The 19,570-nt window shown below is 47.1% G+C and overlaps 1 protein-coding gene across 2 annotated transcripts in view; it reads left to right on the top strand.

The window, feature by feature from the left end:
- Window positions 1–340: 340 nt before the first annotated feature.
- NRIP1 (nuclear receptor interacting protein 1) overlaps window positions 341–19,570 on the top strand; it is a 113,519-nt gene continuing 94,289 nt past the window's right edge. The window contains exon 1 of one of the 2 annotated variants that reach the window (XM_085623049.1): window positions 341–653. The gene's annotated coding sequence lies outside the window, so the exon portion shown is untranslated. Of the gene's footprint in view, window positions 966–19,570 lie in introns of both variants that reach the window. The other variant, XM_085623050.1, reaches the window with a different exon arrangement.

The raw sequence follows: 19,570 nt of genomic DNA, 5'->3' as shown, positions 1-19,570 counted from the left end.
TCTGATTTCTAGCTCACCCATCTGTCCCCCAAATGTTGGCATGTGGGTCAGAAAGTGCTTAGAGAGCCGCGCCAGTACGGCGTGTTCTCGTCCCCTCCATTGGAAGACTTGTTTAACATGCATCTGTGTCACGAGCAGTGTTTCCCAGGCTTGTTTAATAACATGTATCTGTGTCAGGAGCAGACTTTCCCCGGCCCGCACGGTAGCTGCAGATGCTGAAGCCAGGCCCTAGACAGAGACGTGGCTCACTCAGCCTTTCAGCCGGTCGGGGGCAGGCGCTTCTCGGCGCTGCGGGGGTTAAAGGAGCCGGGCAGAACCGGTGAGTGGCAGCAGGCGGGGCGGGGCCGCGCGCCGGAGCACTGAGCCGGGGGAGGATCAGTCCTGCGGCCAGGCGGTGAGGCAGGAGCTTGGCAGGCATTGCAGCAGAGCCCCGAGGCCAGGGGAGCGGGAGGAAGGCAAGCATACAGGAAGAAGCGGACGCCGGGCGCAGGCGACCTGAGTCTGGGCTTATTGGGCGGAAGCACGGACCGAGGTGGACAGCAGACAAGAGCCTTTGGTGGGCGGCTGGCAGGGAGCTAGCTGCGGGATCATCGAACAGAGGAAGGCGACGGGGGCTGTAACCCTTCCACGGGTCCCGAGGGACCGGGAAACAGGTACGTGCCAAGCACGGAGGGAGCGACCGGCGCTGCGGCTGAGAAGAGGGCCTCGGAGCGGCGCCTCTGGGTGTGCAGCTCCCGCCGCTGACAACAAGGGTTGCTGAGCTGTACGGGGGCGGCCAATCCCAGGGAAGCTCCCGGATGAGGCAGAGCTAGATTTGGACTAATCTGTGTATTTCGGTCCCACGCCGGATCTTCTCCAGATAGATGCCCTACCATCTTGTTTCTTGCACACCCAGGTGTATTACTCCGCCCTAGCAGCCTCCTGGCAGGGACTGCACTATGTGCAGTTTAGATGCCAAGTGTGGGGTAAGTCTGTGTATTTTATTATACTTGTGCAAGGCCCATATGGGTACACAAAGTGTGCCCCTCGGTCAGACCCCTGGTGCATTACATGCCTGTCTGTGATATGACTGGCTCGTAAGGAGTTGTGTGGGTGCCCTGCTGTGTACATGTATGTGCCGTATGTGTTCAGGTCAGGGGGAGCCCTGTCCTCGCCATTATGAGCTGGGCTCAGCTCCGTGTTTTCTTTTGGGACTAAGGCAGAGTAAACCTGTGTGTGCCATGATGCAGACACATTACGCGTGTTCGCTCTTGTGATGTACACAGATCCGACTGTGGCCTGCAGCATCGGGCACAAACCCGTTCATACCGGGTACACATATGTGTTTACTCATGACGAACAGGGCAAAGCACTGTGCGCGCGCAATGCATATTTGATACGCGAGATATTGTGTGATATGTTGAAGCAGGTAGACCCCTACGCGTGCCATAAGAAATGAGCTGTAGTCTTGTCTGTGCCCTTTTAAGCAGCCCGCCGTGACTCATAAGGACACCAGATTAGCCAGACACAGACAGACCTGTGTATGACCTACGCGGTCGGGGTAGTGTTGGAGCGACAGACAAACCGCTCACGCGAGTTCTTTAGTGCATTATGGAAGGATGCAGCTCAGTATTTGCATTCCCTGAACAAGGCATTGCTGGCGTGTGTTGGGGATCAGACCCCAGTGCTGGGCGCAGAGCAGAGACGATATGTGTAGCCAGAGAGGCATTGCTGGGGAACAGTGGCGTACCAAAGGTGCAGTAGGCCTGGGTGCAGGGCCAGGAGCGGGCCCCCGGTACAGTGCCTCTGAACCCGCTGCACCATAGGCAGCTGCGCCCCTGCTGGCGAATCTGCAGTGACTGGCCTGGCAGTGCATGCACAGCGAGTAGCGTGGACAGGAAGCGTTACCCTAGCCATCCCCCCCCCCCCCCATGCCTCCCAGCTGATTTCTCTTTCAGGAACATGAGAGGGTTATTTCATGTTTCCTGTCTTGTCTGAACCCCAGTAGCTTTTCTACGGCACACACTCTCCCAAACCAACCTTGGCTCCGGAAATAAAATAATCCGACGTGCACTTCCTGGGTTGCATCCTGGTGTGCACTGTATTTATTTTACAGTAACCTTTCTCTAATCTGCCCATATCTCCATCTAATGCAGGAAAAGTAAAGACACGTGTTTGATGTGATTGTTTTATATGGTTATTTAAAGAGTAATCACAACATTATCTACCTAAAATGTTAAGGAATTATTTGACGTCCAGGGTTTTAATTCTTTTTTTTTTTTTGTAGCAAGCAAAGGCATAATAGCAAAACAGGATGGGGCCTGGATAAACCCAAATATCAGATTTGGCAGCTTAATCTCATTCTACCTGCAGAGTGCAAATGATCCTTCTTCTTTTGACGATTGACCCGATTGTGTGGCCTTTAGCCTTCCTAAACATTAATTCTACTCAAGGTACCACAATGTGGTGTTGGATTCAGCCCCAATTCCTGCACTCAGTTGCTCGATTAAAGCACTGCACACGTGACTACAAAGTTGTGTTAAGGTGTTTGTTTACGTCAGATTTCTCGTATACCCGCATTTTCACTTTACCAGCTGTGCTGTGGTTTTTCAACATATTGAAAACGTTAATACTGCTGTACTAATGCTTTGAATTCACAGGTACCGAGTACCTGCATTTCTTTAATTAGAAAGGGCCAGTACTAGCCTTATTACATTGGAAGTGCAGTGCTTTTAATAGGATAGTACCAGCTCTTGTCAGTAGGAAGAGGTACTCTGAGAGAGCGAGTACCTGTACTTTTATATTTCCATTTCGGGCACTGTGCAGCACGGCACACAAAAAATGAATATTTGTCTAATTTCTACCAGCAAAATGCTGGTTGCAGGTGCGTGAGAAATAAATGCAGAATTGGGCATGAACCGAGTTTCAGCTTGGTCCCCATTCCCCATCCAAAACTTAAGTCTGAGTTAAAGCATCAACAGTCATGTTATGCCTGTTGTATAGGGTGTGAAATACACTAAACCTAAAAGGAACACCCGTGTCCCTTTTTTCAGCTAATATTGCAAAGGCTTCAGTGGCTCCTGTAGCCAGTGGTCCACTCACAAGTGTCCAATGTAATTTCCCTTCCTCTTCTTTGTATAAGTAATGGAAATTCTTAAAATCCTGAACCTGGTATAATCAAAACTCATTTGGTTGCATGCATCTTCATGTAGAAAACTGGATTTGCAGGGCAAGCTGCACCCAGTGGGCTAGACCTGGGCTTACTTGGTCATTCCCCTATTTATTGAGGGAAAAGTGAAAGATAGGAGAGTCAGAGGATGGGAGGGTTCAAGTGTGGCCGTGTGCTAGTAGTAAAATATGTTCAGTTAAAACCTAACTTGTGGCTATGGTGAGCTAATGTTTAGTTTTTTTTGAGTTTGTGGAAAATTTACATTTATTGCCCACACGCCCAGGGTTGGATTGGGATTAGAAATCGTCCCGGGCACGCCAAAAAAAAAAGGGGGGGGGCACATTTGCATATTGCCTTGCTGCAAATGGCTGCTTTGACGAAGTTTTATTAACACCTGAAAAGAAGTGAGGCTACTTCTGCTCAGCCCCTCTGCCCCCGCTCAATATGCACACATTAATGGGCCGGCCCAGCGAGAGAAAGGGAGGGACATCTCTGCCCCTTGATAAAAGGGAGGTAATGGACGCCCATCTGCCTCCAGAAAGGCCATTGGCGACATCCGAACACACCCGACCCAGACCAAATCGCCCCCCGGGCTGCCCAAAAGAGCAGCCCACAGCTGGAACTGCGATACCGGCGGCCAATGCCTGCTTTACCATTCCGACCCTGTACACGCCTCTTTGGACCAATTCATTCTGAAAGGGAAAATACATCCGCAAACGTTTCTGCAATTCAGAAACTTAATAAGACGTGCAGGTTCATCCAGCTACTTCTGTAAAGCAAAATCATGCCTCCACGTTGACATTTAGGATGCCTGTTGAGGTGGAACTCTGGAATTCGATGTGAGCAGAAATACCTAATGATATCATAAGAACTGTGAGCACATGCTTGGTTTCCGGTTAGGAAGGCGCGGGTGGGAACAGCTTAGGCATGTAGCCACCAGGGGCTTAACACTGGCCCCCGCATCGGAGGGGGTGGGACCCGAGCTGCAGGGAGCCCCCTCAGCGCAGTACTCCCTTCCGAGAGCTCCTGACAAAAATCCGGAGCAGGTCTCTCCATGCACCTTGCGGGGGCGCCATCTGAAATTTCTTTACGCCAGTGGTAGCCACCCGGTCCACCTCGGGCCTTACACCCCGTGTGCGTTATGGCTGCGAAAGGCCTGCACATCTGGGTTTAACCGCTCTGGTTTCGTCTTTGAGCGGACGTGCGTCTTGGCGCTGTTGGTGATCCTGTGTAATTCCTGCTAGATTCGTAAGGAGACATGGACCCGGAATTCGGCGCTCCCCTTTTTCCTTGTTATTTCTCCCAGTGGTGGCACGTGCCACCCCTCTGGTGCGCTTCCTTTACCAAATAACCTGTTGCATACAACGGGAGCTCCTCCTGTTGTATATCTCGCTTTTGTGATACTGGTGAACATGCTGACTTTAATTTCACGATAATACATTGCTAAATCCTTTTAAAGCCGGTCATTATTCTCAGTAGAGTTGATGTTCTCCTTGGAGTAAGTTTTGTTTATGGTCATTTTATGCATGGACTTGGTTGTTTGGGACATGTCTCACCCCTGCTTCCCCAGGTCACCTTTGACAACGAACCCTCCTTACCTGTGTAATCAACAAAGATAATATTAATTGCTTGGGTTTTGGTACTTTTCGGGGAGCGTGCATGTATAGATACATTTTGGGGAGGATACCAGGGATTTTAGAAGAGGCCAGAGTGCTTTTTAGTTTTTGTACCCATTTGCTGAAAGAAATGCCTGTTTTTGGTCTAGGCCTTAAATGTCCCTCAGAAAGTGCTGTTGTGCCGTCTGAAATCATCCTTCAGTAATTCATTTTGTTATTGAAAAATCCCCAGCGTTATTTATTTTCAATGTGGGGGTGTAGCTTATCTTGGTGTTAGCGTGTTTCTTTTCGCACTGCCGCATTACCTTTGCTACAAAACCCTATTTGCATTATTGGGTCCTATAGCTCTGACGCCTCTGTTTACTTCATTCTCGGCGTGATGTTGGGTTCTGGCTTACAAAAAGAGAGACAGGGTGATGTTAAAGACGGGGGATTGAGTTGCTCAGCTGTCTGCATCGTCTTGGGTTGTGGATGGGTGGTAGGAGTCCTTGGCAGTCCAGCAAGGTCCTGAGAGGAAGTCACCTCTCTAGCAATCAGTCAAGCATTCAAATCTGCTGTTACAAAGGTTCACCCATCCCCATGAAAGTTTACGCACCAGCTTTTGCCGAATTTGGTAGCACAGATTCTTCTTATTAATTTGTTGTCCTGCCTGGCAGCCATGATGGTGAAGGGTCCCTGGGAATGTTAAGCAATCTGCTTCCTTTTGCCCTGCTTGGAACTCACCGGTGACGTGGATCACAATTCAGCAGTATTCAGGCTGTGTGAATCATCAACACGTTTAAAGTATAGGAGCATATAGTAAGGATGTTCTACTTCAGTGTACAGTACTTACACATTTCCTTCACACTTCGCCTAACCTGTAACACCTATATAATGATGAAACCGCGCCTGGATATTCGGTGTCCTGCCAAACGGTTGGAGCCACCAGTTGTCAGAATTTCAGGGCCCCTAAAAAACAGCATCCTCTGTCACTTCGAAGCACTACACTTAGAAAACTGCTGCGTCATAAAGTGTTTCCGGTAATGTACGTGTACCTGATAACAGTGAAGCCTGAACTTGCCTGCCAGCCCCCCTCCCCATGTGTCCTCGGATTTAGGTACTTTTGGAACTCTATCTGCTTTTATGATTAACTCTAGCAGTAAACTTGTGGTATTTACAGTGGCGCCGACACATATATTTTTCCTGCTTTCCTTGCCAGTTTCGAGGGCTGTGCTTGTTTTCCCTGGCCCCTGTCTGGCCTTGTAGCCTCGCTTCACCCCTCCAAGCAGAATAGAATGTTCTATATGAACGATTTATCGACTTAAATAGGAGGCTTTACGATAAGCGAACGTGCTTGAAATTAACGCACATTTTCTCAGTAGACTACTTTCAAAAACCTGACCTGCCCCTGCATAAGGGTGGGAAGAGAAGGTGTGCACAGCTTGTCCTATCGCACTGTCTGTTTGAGTTTGCTGATTAATGTGCGAGGCCGTAAATGTGGCTGCCGCGCTTGTGATCAGGATATGCTAATATGAAACTACCTACACCTTGTAGTGCTCTGGAAAAGCACGTCACGTTGGATGATTGTTGCTTTAGTGATGCTTGTGTAATAGGACAGAATGTACAGGCGAGAGAACTGGATGTGCATTCACCTCCGCGATATTAGCCAATATGTTTTATGGTGCTGTATGCTTCAATTTACATCTTAGTCAAGGGGCTTACGCCTGGACTAAAATTAAAGGTGGTAGTAGCATGTGGCAGTGGCAGAAAGACGTAGCTTAAAATCCATGCCTTTTGGACGCGCCCCAGGGCACCCGGGGCTACCGTCCTCGTCCTCGCGCATTGTGTTCTTTCATAGAAGTTCAAGGGCGGTGCTGAAGGGTGGCTGTGTTTTAGGAAAGGTCCTTCGAGGCCAAGAGTACAGGATGTGAGGGGCAAGCTGGGACTGCTTGTGGGTGCGTCAGCGCTCTTCTTCGGAGTGTGTGTGGGTGGGATGCGTGCCGGAATGTGTTCCAGTATCTGGTGTGCGTGGGGGAGAGTTGAACCCAACCTGTTCTTTTTTTGCCACGATGCTCCCCCCCCCCCCCCCCCCCCCCGTCCCCAGCTTTCACTTGTATTCCGGTGGAGTTATATATATTTCATGAACACGTCTTTAGTTCCTTGAAGTGATTTACTTTATGAACTGTAAAGGTGGGAGCTAATGGGTTGATGGGAGCAGAAAACTTTGAATACACTGGGCCTCAGTTCATCTGGTCTCCGCCAGAGGGGCCCAGATGAGCCAGCACCTGGAGGCCAAGAGCGCTGGTTGGAGTAGGGGTGTGCGAATTATGCAACATTTCATGTCATTACGCAAATTGCAAGTCTGTTTCGCACTATGTTTTGGCGCTAGCATCCTAGCTCAATTTTTGGCACAATGATGCATTTAAACAAGAGCACCACAAATGACAGGCGCTTGCTTTCTGTTGTTCCTCTGCGCTTGCCATTCATTTTTCCTGCAAACCGTGCATAATTACGCAAAGTAGCATACTTTCGGGAATTTCATGTGATAAGTGTAACATGAATTTCCTGAAATTCCACAGGCGTACATTACATTTAGCCCAGGCCTAGCTTGAAGCGGTGCACCACTTTTCATTGGGCTCATGCTATTAACCGGGAATCATGCACATGCATTAACTCTGTAATTCCTGGAGTTAGTACATGGGCTCTGGACATCAGTGGTCGGAAACAACGCAGTGGCAACTATGATTCTTATGTTTCTGACCTGTGCTGTCTGTAGTTTATATATCACCAAGTTACCTACAGCAGGATGCTGTGGCAAACTGGCACACAGCTCTGTTCTGCACCTGGGAAGAGTGTTGATGAACTGGGCCCAAGTTCACTCGGGTGGATGTTAGTAAAATGCTTGAACTCCACTCTACCATTGCTTCTCTCAAAAATACTTTAGAAGAAAAGGCAGGTTCTGCTATTGGGTGCTTGCTCTTCGGAGCTTTATGTTGAGCATGTAGGTTCCCAGCAGTGCTTAATTTGTAAAATGATAAGTGCCGGGGCTCTCGTAATAAAGCCACTGCAGCTTGCACCACACATTGGCCCTGCCATGCTGCCAATAATAGTAACATGGTTTATGTGTTTTATTGATTTATTATTCTTTCCGAGCTAAAACGCCTGATTCAGTGCGCTAGCAGCTCAGAATGATGTGCTTTCCACAGTACATAGTCATGAAAGCCGTACAACATCCTAACCGTGAATCATCTTGTTTATATGAACAGTGACGCAAGACTAGGCCGAACGCGATCTGGAAGGCTCTTTTGTCAAGTAACTATGAGGCAGTCAAGAAGTAGTTATTACTAAATGTAAGTGACCTTCAGTCCACGCTGCCAATTTGTTTGATGAATATTGTTCTCTCCGATAGGACTCATTGACTAAACAGTAATCTACAATTCTTTGAGGCACCTTATGAAGACGAGTTGCATCTTGTGTATAAGTGTGTATACGTGTATCATACGGCGTCGGCCGGCGGCGGCTACTAGGCCAGGCATCCGTCTCACTACAGCAACACTCTTCACTGGGACTCACTCGGTAGACGAGAAGAAAACTCGGCACCGACTCAGAGTCCCGTAGTGAGGTAAATCTACCAAAACACCAAGGCAATATGTGATATGCAGCAGATTCGTGTAGACCCGGCCCTGATAATTAAGTGCCGCTGCTATGCACTGGAAAGCACCGGCACAAATTAAGCACTGGTTCCCAGAGATCACATCAGAGTGCAGCCAACTCCTGAATGCGAGATCTCCAAGCACTTCAGGTTCCACAAAGACTCACTCATAGTCAGGCCTTGTGGGCTGAATGCAGCTATAGGAAATGTAAAGTAGCAAAGTATTTTGTCTTCGTATGTTGATATTCTCCAAGACATGCTCCGTCCTGTATGCATTGCACCCAGGGAGTAAGGCTGACGGTTACTTCATTGCATTTATACATTGGCTGTGTACTTTATACTATAGGTTGTTTTATTCGTATCAGCCTTGTGCATATTGAGGGTACAAAAGTATTATTTAGATTTTTCTTGACTTTTTATGACTCTCATTAATTCATCTGATCCCGAAAAAATAAGGTCTATTGTAGAAAAGTACCCCTTTCGACATACTGATCCCCACTTTTTAGCTGGTATTTGTGATTTTGACTGGAAGTGCCCTGGGTTCCTGCTAACCCGGCCTCCAGAGCCTGATCTCTTTCCCAAAACCGTACAAGGGTTTCCCTCACATGGCAGTACCTTTGGTACCCTCAGAAAGTCCCTTGTAAATAGTACCCCTGGTCTGAGATTCTCAAGAAGGTGCCAAAGGGTGGCATCACAAGTTGTGCCCCTCTAAGGGACCCCGCACCGAGCTCATTCAAACGGCCACTGCAGGCTGTGTGTCTTGGTGAAGACTGTGGTGAAAACACAAAGTGACACACAGCCTGTGTACTGCATGCAGTATAGGTAAGTCACCCTGACAGCAGATCTTACAGCCTTATGGTAGGGTGCACTATACTACACGTGAGGGCATCACAGCACACGCAGGGATGCTTCTGTGCTGGTCATTTCCATTGCTGGCAGTACAAGTGAACCGGGAAGCCATTTATGAGCAATTGCTGGACACTGGTAGACATGAGTTACAGAGCAACATGAGGGCTTCACTAAATAAAAAAGGATGTTTGGTATCCAACATCTCGTATTCATAAACCTGTGTTGATGCCAGTGTGGGATGGAGTGATACATGCACACAAAGGGCAGCTTAGAGGTGCCCCTTGAAAGCGTACCAGCCACTGGTGTGCTGACTGACTTGTTCTAACTATCCTGTCACCAGAGATGAGTTTCTGACCCACACAGGTGAGGGCCTTTTGCTCTCTGGGTGCCATAAGCCAAGCCTGCTTGAGCAGGGGGTGGATTGAACCCCCGGCCACAGGATGATCTACGGATTAGCATTCCAAGGCCTGGAAGATTCAAAGAGGTCCACTGCCTTTTTGATTCCAATCTGACTCCTCTCACTGGAGAGGAAACCAACCCCTTTTGTCCAGAGCCCTTTGCCACCTGGACAGACGGGAACATTAGCTAGGTGAAACTGGTATGTCCACCCTCAGGCGAGCACCATCGCTGAACTGGGCTTCCTGAAGGGGATGTGACTTTTTCGAAGTGCCCATCTTGGTGAGGGCAAATTGAGGATCTCTGAGACAGGATTATATATTGACCCCAGGGGGACATAGCCCTTTAGCTACCACCCTACACTCTCTAATGCCCCTAAATTTAGCATTTGGTAAGCCCTGGCACTAAGATCCTGCAGACCAAAAGAAGAAAAAGGGCTGAGGAGCTGTGTGCACAAGAACTGCAGGAGAAGCAACTGACTTGGCAACAGCCCTGCGGGCCTATTCGCCTGATCTCAACAATTGCACCAAAGTTGTTTCGCCCTGCAAGCTGCTTATCCTCCAAAGCCTGGGAGTACTGTCAGCACTTCTCCAAAGACTCAGGAGCTCCAGCAGACCAGCGGAGCTGTTTCCCCTGCATCTTGCAGGTACCAAAGACTGAGCCAAAAGGCTCAAAAACCTGACACTGGGAAGCACCACTGTACATGAGCCACCCAGCCAGAGCTGTAGTGAGCCAACGGTGCCAACGTGGTCCTGGGATCCTGATAACCTACAAAGAAAGACACTGAAGAGCCGTGAAAGCAGAAGACCGAGGAGAAGCAACTGACGTGGCACCACCAGCCCTGCCGACCTGTCTTCTGTTTCTGTCAAAACTGTGCCCAAGACGTCGTGTCCTGCAGCTGTTGTGCCTCCAAAGGCTGTGAGGACTGCCTGCCTTCCTTAAATACTCGAACTCCCTTGGAGCAGCAGAGGTGCTTCCCTGCATCTGGCAGGCACCCCAAAGAAGACTGAGTACTCTGCACTGCTAAAACCTGACACCACAAAACACCACTGCACCATGCTTCTGAGCTGAAGTGGGCCAACCGTGCCAGCGTGGTCCCCCCGGAGCTCCAGAGACAATGTCCATCTTAGACCTGCCCACTGCGGACTTTCTGACACTGTATGCAGCCTCTGTTTGTAGGCTCCCTCTTTGCGAGTGTACCCGGTGATGAAAATAGTTTGTCTAAAGACAACTGTGCCCCTGTTGCCTCTGACCCCTAGAGAAGGGAACCAAAGGCATCCCAGAGCATCTTAAGAGTTGAACCCCCCCCCTGTTGGTTCAGCCCGAGTCGTCCCCAATTCAGAGACTGAATCCTCTTTTCGGATGGACCGATCTCTATAGACGTGAATGGGGCACTCTCCGCTATAAGGCACCTCTGCACTCTGCCGCCCCGTGCTGCCCGAAGTGAACTGTTGGTGCTGCGTTGCGCCCTCTCTCATACTCCCCTTAAGTCCAGAAGATTGGTCCCGTAGGTCGCTGTTGAGTGCCCGAGTGCCGTACATGTTATTCCTCCAGAGGTTAGCATTACCCCCAAGTGCTTCAATTCCGATTTAAAGTATTAGTCACCCGACGCTGAAAAATGCCTCTCTGCACCGGGACGCCCCAGTGCCTCTTGAAGTGACTTGTTGGTGTTGCCTTGGACCTTGCTTCCTACTCACCTGAAGACTCGGGGAAGAGTCCTGCAAGTCATCGTTAAGTGACCGTATGCAACATATGCAATCGTCCTAAGTTCACATTGCCGCAAAGTACCTCAACTAATATTTAAAGTAGCCAAATATGTTTTCTTCAAACGTGCCATTTTAAAAAGTACTTACTGAGTTATAATGATCTTGGTGCTTAAAGTTATATAAAGATATATGTGTTATTTTTATTCATTGGTGTGGAACTCCTTAGTGAGTTATGTATCAGTTATTGGTTGTGTGTGCGCAGCGGATGTCCAACACTCGTGTCTGATAAGCCTGAGGCTTCTTGACCGCTCTACTGCCGAGAAGAGCACCTTTGGATTGCTAGAGCAAGCCCCTGTCCACTAGTAAGGGAATACCGTGACGCTTTGCACAGCATACCTCTTTTTGGATTACCATGTAAAGAGCTGGCCGACTACACCTATTATTTAATTAAAAAAGCAAAACAAAAAATAGCTTAGGCTCGGTTCTAGAGGCCCATCAAAGTTAAAGATTTACTTGCAAGCAGCTTGTTGCAGTTACCACAGTTGTCTTTAATTCTCTTGTGCTGGCAAAATGTATGCTGAAAGAAGCACATTGCACGCATCTTTATGTGGGACACTTCCGGCTTGGCGTTCTCCTGCACGTTAAGATGGCAGCATTGATTAAATAAAAAGAGTTACCTTTTGAGGTCATGGCCACATTTATAGATTACCTTTTGGATAGAAATGAGCGATATCTGTTATGGTAAATCTATTTTGAAGTATTACCTGTAGCTCCAACACACATAGCACCTCAGGGCCACTTTAAGGTAAATACTGCAGAATCTGAAGCCTTTATCTGATTCAGGAGATATCAAGAGCCCATGCTCATATCCTGATGTAATGAAATCTTAATTTTTGTTAGCAAAGACCGTTTGATTTTACTAAATATAAATATATTACATCATTTTTACTTTTTTCAGCTAGCCTTCTTCATCTTTTCGTCAGTTGTTTCTCTCACATTTTTCTCCCACCCATGTCAGCCATTGGCTAGCTTCACTGAGTGACAGCGTTCGGTTCTTTCACAGAATACTCATCAACACAGAGTAGTTCCGTTCACCAGTAGGGACTGCAATGGCTAAATGTGCTTTGTGAAACCAAAATAATATTTTTTTATTTTAGCCTTTTTTTTTTTTTTATTGTGGAGAGGGCCCTGTAGCTTCTCCAATATAAGTTGAACTTAAACAGTGACGAAACAAGCATTGACAAAGCCAAAAGGCTAGTTGCCAATGCCAGGCTGTTAACTTTGCCGGTGCTTATTCTTGGTGCACTGACTTGGTTTCTTGGGAGCTTTTCTCCTGTCACAGCCCAGGAACACGATCTCTGGTGTGTGTGTGAGGGAGCTCGTGACCCCTGAGCAATATTTCAGGGTTTGACAAGTTGGCCTCTGCTGACTGCACGTGGCAGCCTCTTCCGGCACAAGGCCTCACTCGTGACGTTAATTTGCATGCAACATGAGATCTCTAAATTTATTTGTATCTTCAGAAACAAGTGTCCTATTCAGCTCTAGCAAGTTGCACAGAACGTTTAGTAGTTCTACCCGGATTAGCATAAATGTGTTTGAAATTGTATAAAACGTAGTAACCCAGCAGAATATTTGCATTTTCCATACTGTATTGCTGGCTTTATTCCCTGTTTCCAAAATGGTCTGTAGCTTTTCAGCTGAGTGGAAGCGGTAGGTGACAGAATGTGATGTAAAGTGTGGATGGCTTGGTGAAAAATGCATTGTGCAAATGAGGCAAAGGTAATTGAGAAGTGTGTCACTGCCACGAAACTTTCCTCGCAGACAAAATCACTGGAAAAACAGGGCGAGACAGCCAGTACAAGCAAAACTTTTATGTGCGAAAAAAATCTCAAGATTGTATTTATTTTTGCGGACTTCTTCCTCTAAACCCTTCTTTGGAAAATGCTTAAAAAAACCGTTCCTCCTTCACGCGCTTCATAAAGGTTGCCCAGTTTTGAAAAACAGAATCCTTAATTTTGCAAAGGGTTAAGGTGCTGCTTCACACATCTCTATTTCAAAGGCATTGGAGGTTTGTTAAGCTGCGAGTTTTAAGCACAGTGAACGGAGTAGCAGGAGGTGGGCATTGGAGGGCAGCACTGACATGGGGTGGGAGGTGCCCATAGGAAGCAGACTAGAAAGCAGGTTCCCTCTGTGTGTAGATGCAGAGTTTGTTGGCGATTGGGTGAAATAACTGGTAGATACATTCGACAAAGAGGCCACTTGTGTGACTGTTTCACTAGTAACAATCGGACCATCTGTACTGTGCAGATGGGCATACAGTGAAGCATGTTCGTTCTATTTTAAGTGGCGGTACTCTGTGGTGCACACCGTGCCCTGCTTATCATCACTCTCGTTCTTCGGTTTGCTCGTCAACCCATACATTCACCTCCAAAAAACGTTCCACTATTTTGATATTTTCGTTGATGACGCTGCGTTGCGTAGTTTTCCAGTGTACTCACATAGCTTACCTCTTTGTTTTATTCTTCCTTGTTGTGCCTCGGTGCTTTTTTGTTCTGCGTTACTTCCGACCTTTAACCCGTACACCCTTTCTTTATCTTTGTTTAGTATGTTCTCGAGCTTGGTACATGTGGTAAATATTATGGTGTAGGTAATTGTGGTCCGGTGTCCTCCGCTCCACACTTGGCTTTAAGGCGAGCCTGTTTTGACTGTCTTCAAGTACTTGGTGGCATGAAGGAATTCTCCACTGGGTAATATTCGTCCATGAGTTGTGTAGGTGCCCATATGCATGTTGTATTGATTGACTTTTAAATTACAGAAATGGGCTGCCAGGCGAGGTAAGGGGGCTGTGATCTCTGAAGTAATCTGTTTGAGGCTCAGAGTGCCGCACATCACCCTGAGGTGTGCAACACCCAAAACTCAAATACAGTATTTAGCCCCAAAGTTATCCGTCTTGTTGGTCTGGGGGAAAATTGTGTTTTAGTCATGCTTGTTATGTTCTGCTGGGCAACAATCGGTATAGAGCGGCCTGACGGCAGAGTCCCCTTAGGAATGAAGCCTGTCTCTTTGTGCATGGAAGACGCCTGTTTGTGTGACTTTTGAAACCCTACCTTAAGGAGCCGTCTCTTTCCCCAAACTGAGGTCTGGCGAGGCCGGGGCGTTCATGTCAATTCATGTTTCTTGTCCTACTCCCAGAAAACATCAAGAGGCCAGTAGTTGGTCCTTACTACTGCACCCCTTAGCGCCACCAAATGCGCATATTGGTTGACATCCAGTGAGAATTTAAGCGCATGTTCTCTAGCCGCTTAACTTGTGTTTGATTGTTACATTGCTGTTGCGCTCACCCCAGAAGTTGTCTCAAGTGCTTTGCACTTATGCCAGCTGAGCGGTTGCCCTGTTGACATACCTGATCAAATTCTGCACCATGTATGTACTTTTGGATTTTAAAAAGAATAGATTTGTATGGTGCTACTCTGAATAAGGGGTGTTTTTTCACCAAAAGGTTTCGGGGGACGTATGATGGGTAAAGAGAGTGAACATGAGAACCATAAGACACAGTTACCAATGGCTAATTGTGTGTGACTCCCCAGCCCGGCGCTCTCTTCCCCTTCTGAGATGCGCAGCGTAGGAGTGAGGAGTCGGGCACAACATGTCCCGATCTCCCTCAGCAGCAGCACTCTGTGTTATGTCAACATAAACCGTGATACCTGGTGTTCTAACACCCAATCAAACCACCCTCTTACCCCCTCTCTACTCCCACACTCAAATTATGGAAATAATACTGGTGTGTTGACACTTTTCCTATCATCCTGCACCTTACTCAGCACCTCCCCTCTCCAAATATTTAAGTATCTGGTGTCCTGCCACTCCACCCACAACCCTTGACAGTAGCCTCCCCTCTCACCGAATATTTTAAAATATTACCTTGTTTATGGTCATCATCCCCACCCCAGCCGCCATCATTCTTAATGTTGCTTGCCTCTACCCCACTCGTATAGAGTGAAACAAGAAATGGCTGCTTTTCTGCCTCCCACCCCAACTTTCATTCAGCTTTCAAACTCCCCCCTCGAACTTCAGTTGTGCTCTCTGCTCTCGCAGAGAGTAGTGCCCTGCGTGTAAAGTCAGTAAACCTTTTATTTCCATGTCCGTGCGGGTCTTTTCTGATAGCGTGCTGGTAGGGAAGACAGTAGTTGAAGGCAGCAGAGTGCTACCCCTACTCCTCCGCTTCCCACGATGCCTTGCTGACCCGAGACAGTAGGGACATGATTGGTAAGATGGAAGCCCATGATCCACCACTTTGCCTGGATCTCTGGAGATCAAGATAAGGCGGTGAACGCTGGGGAAGTGAGGGCTTCCATTGGTGAGGTATCCACAGAGGGAAATAAATGTTCGCTTTTCCACTGGTGATTTCGGCAAGCAGTCAGAATCTGGCACAGAGGCTACTGGCTCCCATTACGTGTACATGTCATCGGCACAAGCCACAAGTGTGAAAGAAAGTACTCCTCTAACCTCTGTACAAACATTGCAGAAGTGTGGCACAGGAGAGCACAGGCACTCGGGCAGTCAACTAGTAAATTATGGAGGGACTGATGTTCCATCTCTAGTAAGATGGCACACGGTATGATCAAAAGATAATTCTTCCAATGATTCCCCTGGTACAGATAATGTTATGAGGAATATCATGTTGGAAAAAAGTGACCATAAAAGGGCCCAGTTCATAAAAAGAGAAAAATGTGCTACGTTCTGAGTTCATAAAAAAATGTGATCCAGTATGTCTTGCTCTTGAATTTACTTGAGTAAGTTTCACCTACCCATGAAAAAAGTTTTGTTAGCCAGGCCCTAAGTGCTTTCTTCACCATAATCCGGATTTCCCCTGAGATCTGGTTTATGACAAAAAAGACCTATTCCATAGCCTTGCCATATTTAATATGCTTCTAGTTTCAGCTTCAGCCCGCCCTTGCTTACCATGACCTTGCACTTAGTAACTTCATAGTGTGACTCCAGGGTGAATAGATTACTTACTATTTTGGGAACCAGGTCTGCGGAACAAACATTGCTGATTTATTCTTGAAGGTGTGCAGTGCTCCCTGTAACACTAGTATTTGCCTCTCAGTTTCTCTTTCCTCCTCTCTTTGTATCGCTGAAGACCTCCTGTAAGCATTAGAGCTAAGTACCACAGGTAAACTTCTCCCCATCTTCTGTAAACTGTTCATGTTTCCACTATGATACCTCTGCCAATCCAGATGTAACTCCCCACTACATATCTATATTTCAGAATTATTTAATAATAATACTCATCACTTTCCACTATTGCATCAGCCATCAGTCTCTTTATTTACATGGCTGTTATTCCTGGCTTTCATGGAAGTCTTTATCGTTTACACCAGATGCTAAATTCATTGCTATGGTGCAACAACTGTTTATAATAAAACTTGGTACCCCCTGTTGCTTCGTCATGAAGGCCTTCCAGACACGGCTTCCAGGGTTCTGTGAGAGCCTGTCCGCACAGCGCTGTTTGTTTGCTTTGACTGAAAGCAGAAAGCACGCAGTAGGGAGAAGCAAGGCAGGGAAGGTGGTGAGGGCTGGTTAAGGATGGCAGGTAAGTTATTTTATTCGAGGGCTTTATTTTATTTTTCATAGCTTTGTATGAGTAAAACTCTGAATAATGGGCGAATTTCACCGAGGGGTTCTAAGAGACGTAGGTAAAGAGTGAAGCATGAAAAACCATAAGATGAAGAACACCAGCTTTAATCACATTTACCCATGAATAATTAGATGTTCTCCCCAGCCTGGCACTCTCTTCCCCTTCTGAGATGAGCAGCGTAGGAGTGAGGAGTCCCAAACAAACCACCCTCTTGCCACGTTTCTTCTCCCACACCCAAATTCTGAAAAAAGAATACTAGTGTCCTGACACCATTCCCCATCATCCTTCACCTTCCTCAACACCTCCCCTCTCCAAATATTTGCATCGGGGGGAGTGAGCATGTTATGTATGGCTCCCCATTACTCCCCTACTCCTGTGTAGGAGCTGAAAGCTGTAGCAATTGATTTTGAAGTATACATAACCTTATAGAAGGTTTAAAATGAATTACATGCATGTTTTTTACCTTGGAGTTCTGAGTGACATCATAGATACCCCGACTGTCGCTCTCGTTGTGTATTTGATATCAGAAACCAACTGTGGAAAACTTCCTGGTCATTCACGTTTACTCCTATATATAGTAGTGTACTACAGAGGGTAGTGGTAAATGGATTTAACTCTGGGAGCAGAGTGAGAAGCTGTCAGTTCTTGGTTTGTGCAGCAGTCCTGGGAACAATTACGCCAATAATTTAAACTACTACTCATCTGAGAGCGTACCATTACTCACCCTCCCACATACCTCAGCATGCAACTTGGATAACCGTTAAACACCCGCTACTCAGTCCAGTCTTTCAATCAATCACGATTTATAAAGCATTTCTAATCACCCGATAGGGTATCCAGGCGCTTGCAGGCACCGAAGGCTTACTCAGTAGCCAGGACTTGAGGGCCATTCGGAATTCCGGAAATGTGGTGGTGATCTGGAGGTGCATGGGGAGGCTGTTCTAGGTCTTTACTGCAGTGTGGGAGGAGGAGCGTCCTCTACTTCTGCTTCGTTAGATGCTGGTAGTATGGGCAAGTGAAAGGGAGGCGGGCGTAGTCTTCTTGATGGTTGGTGGAAGTTCAGGCGGTGGTTAATAGAGGTGGGTCCTTGGTTGTGTAGAGCCTTGAGTGCTTAGGTCAGCAGCTTGAATGGTTCCACAAGGCAGGGTTGTTGGCAGTTTTCATGGGTCGTGTGTCAAGTTCTATTTTTTTGAATTATAAGATATTGCTGAAATATTTTGATGCTTTGTTTCCCTAAACTCACTAAAGAATTGTCATAAAAACACTTCTTCACTGTAACTCAACATTTTGTTACCCCAAAAAAGTAGGTGTGGATCTGCGGGCTGTTGTCCTCGACCAAATCTTTCAAAAGGAACCCTGTTACCTTCTTTCTTTGAGTACAAATCTGCTTTGCCCATGAGATCCAATCCTTCTCTGTAGGGCCCCCGCCTTCTCCACTGTCCACCATGTGATACTTATGACGTGGTGTACAAGGCACTGGCAAGGCCAATAGGATTAACCTACAAGTTAAAGTGCTTCTTAATTGATTGTCCACGTGTGGTTGTGTGAGTGACGAATGAGTGCATGGCCTGAAGAATAAGTGAGTGATCGTCGGCATAGATGGATGGTGAGTTCAGTGTAAGTGCTTTTGTATCATAAAATGGGCAACGAGTGAGTCGGGTCAGAAGACAAAATGTGCTCCTTTCAACCAATAAATGCATTTCAAGTTTAAGAAATGGCTAAAACGTAATTGGTTCATTGTGTATTATTTAGTCTTTCTTTCTCTAAATTAAAACCATATTGGATCATGGCGTAACTTCCCCTCCTCTTACCTTTTTATGTGAATAAGTCAGTCCTGTACAGTGGGGATGATGCTTGAAACATAAACCATTGCAAGGTGGTTGGAGAGCAGCGTTTGGCCTCATGATATATAGCAGCGGTTAACTTTTAGGCTACCTCCCTTTCATTGTAATGCTCTCCAAAAATGACACGGCACCCTATAACGGGGGCAACTTGTGGATCACTTGCAATGGATGTCCTGGAAGCATTGGTACTCCCATGTTTGGGACGATTCCTTGACAGGGTTGATTCTGCTGCCTGAGATTTTTGGGATGTTTGGGGCCAGTCTTACTCTGAACCACTGTTTCTAAGAGCTGCACTGTACTGACGAAGCCCAAGTAGGCCGAAACCAGTCTAGGCTTACTTGTGTTCGCTTTCAGACGCGACCTGGCCTTGCCGTTTGTGCTGGACTATAACCTTTGAAGGAGGACCACGGCTGATTAGCCTGTGGCTGCTTCCTGTCGGAAGTGGCATGGTGGGCAAAAAATGATCGACAGGATTGCGGCCCAAAGTAACTTCCAGTGGGTGAGATGAAAGCAAACTACCACCCGTTATTTTATGTTTATTTCTTGCCACATAAAGCCATGCTCCACCTCACAGATGCTTTCCTTGGTTTCTGAAGTCCTTGCATTATCTGGTTGAGGCCAGCTTTTTCTGTGGCATGTCTTGTGCTATAGAATGCTGCGCACCCACTTAGCAGAACTTCATGCCGCAACTTCTCATTTTCAGGAACCTCTGGCAAAGCCGTCCCAAGTCTACTACTTA

This window comes from Triturus cristatus, chromosome 8 (assembly GCF_964204655.1).
Source record: "Triturus cristatus chromosome 8, aTriCri1.1, whole genome shotgun sequence".
Taxonomy (NCBI): Eukaryota; Metazoa; Chordata; class Amphibia; order Caudata; family Salamandridae; genus Triturus; species Triturus cristatus.
This window is presented reverse-complemented; position numbering and strand designations above follow the sequence as displayed.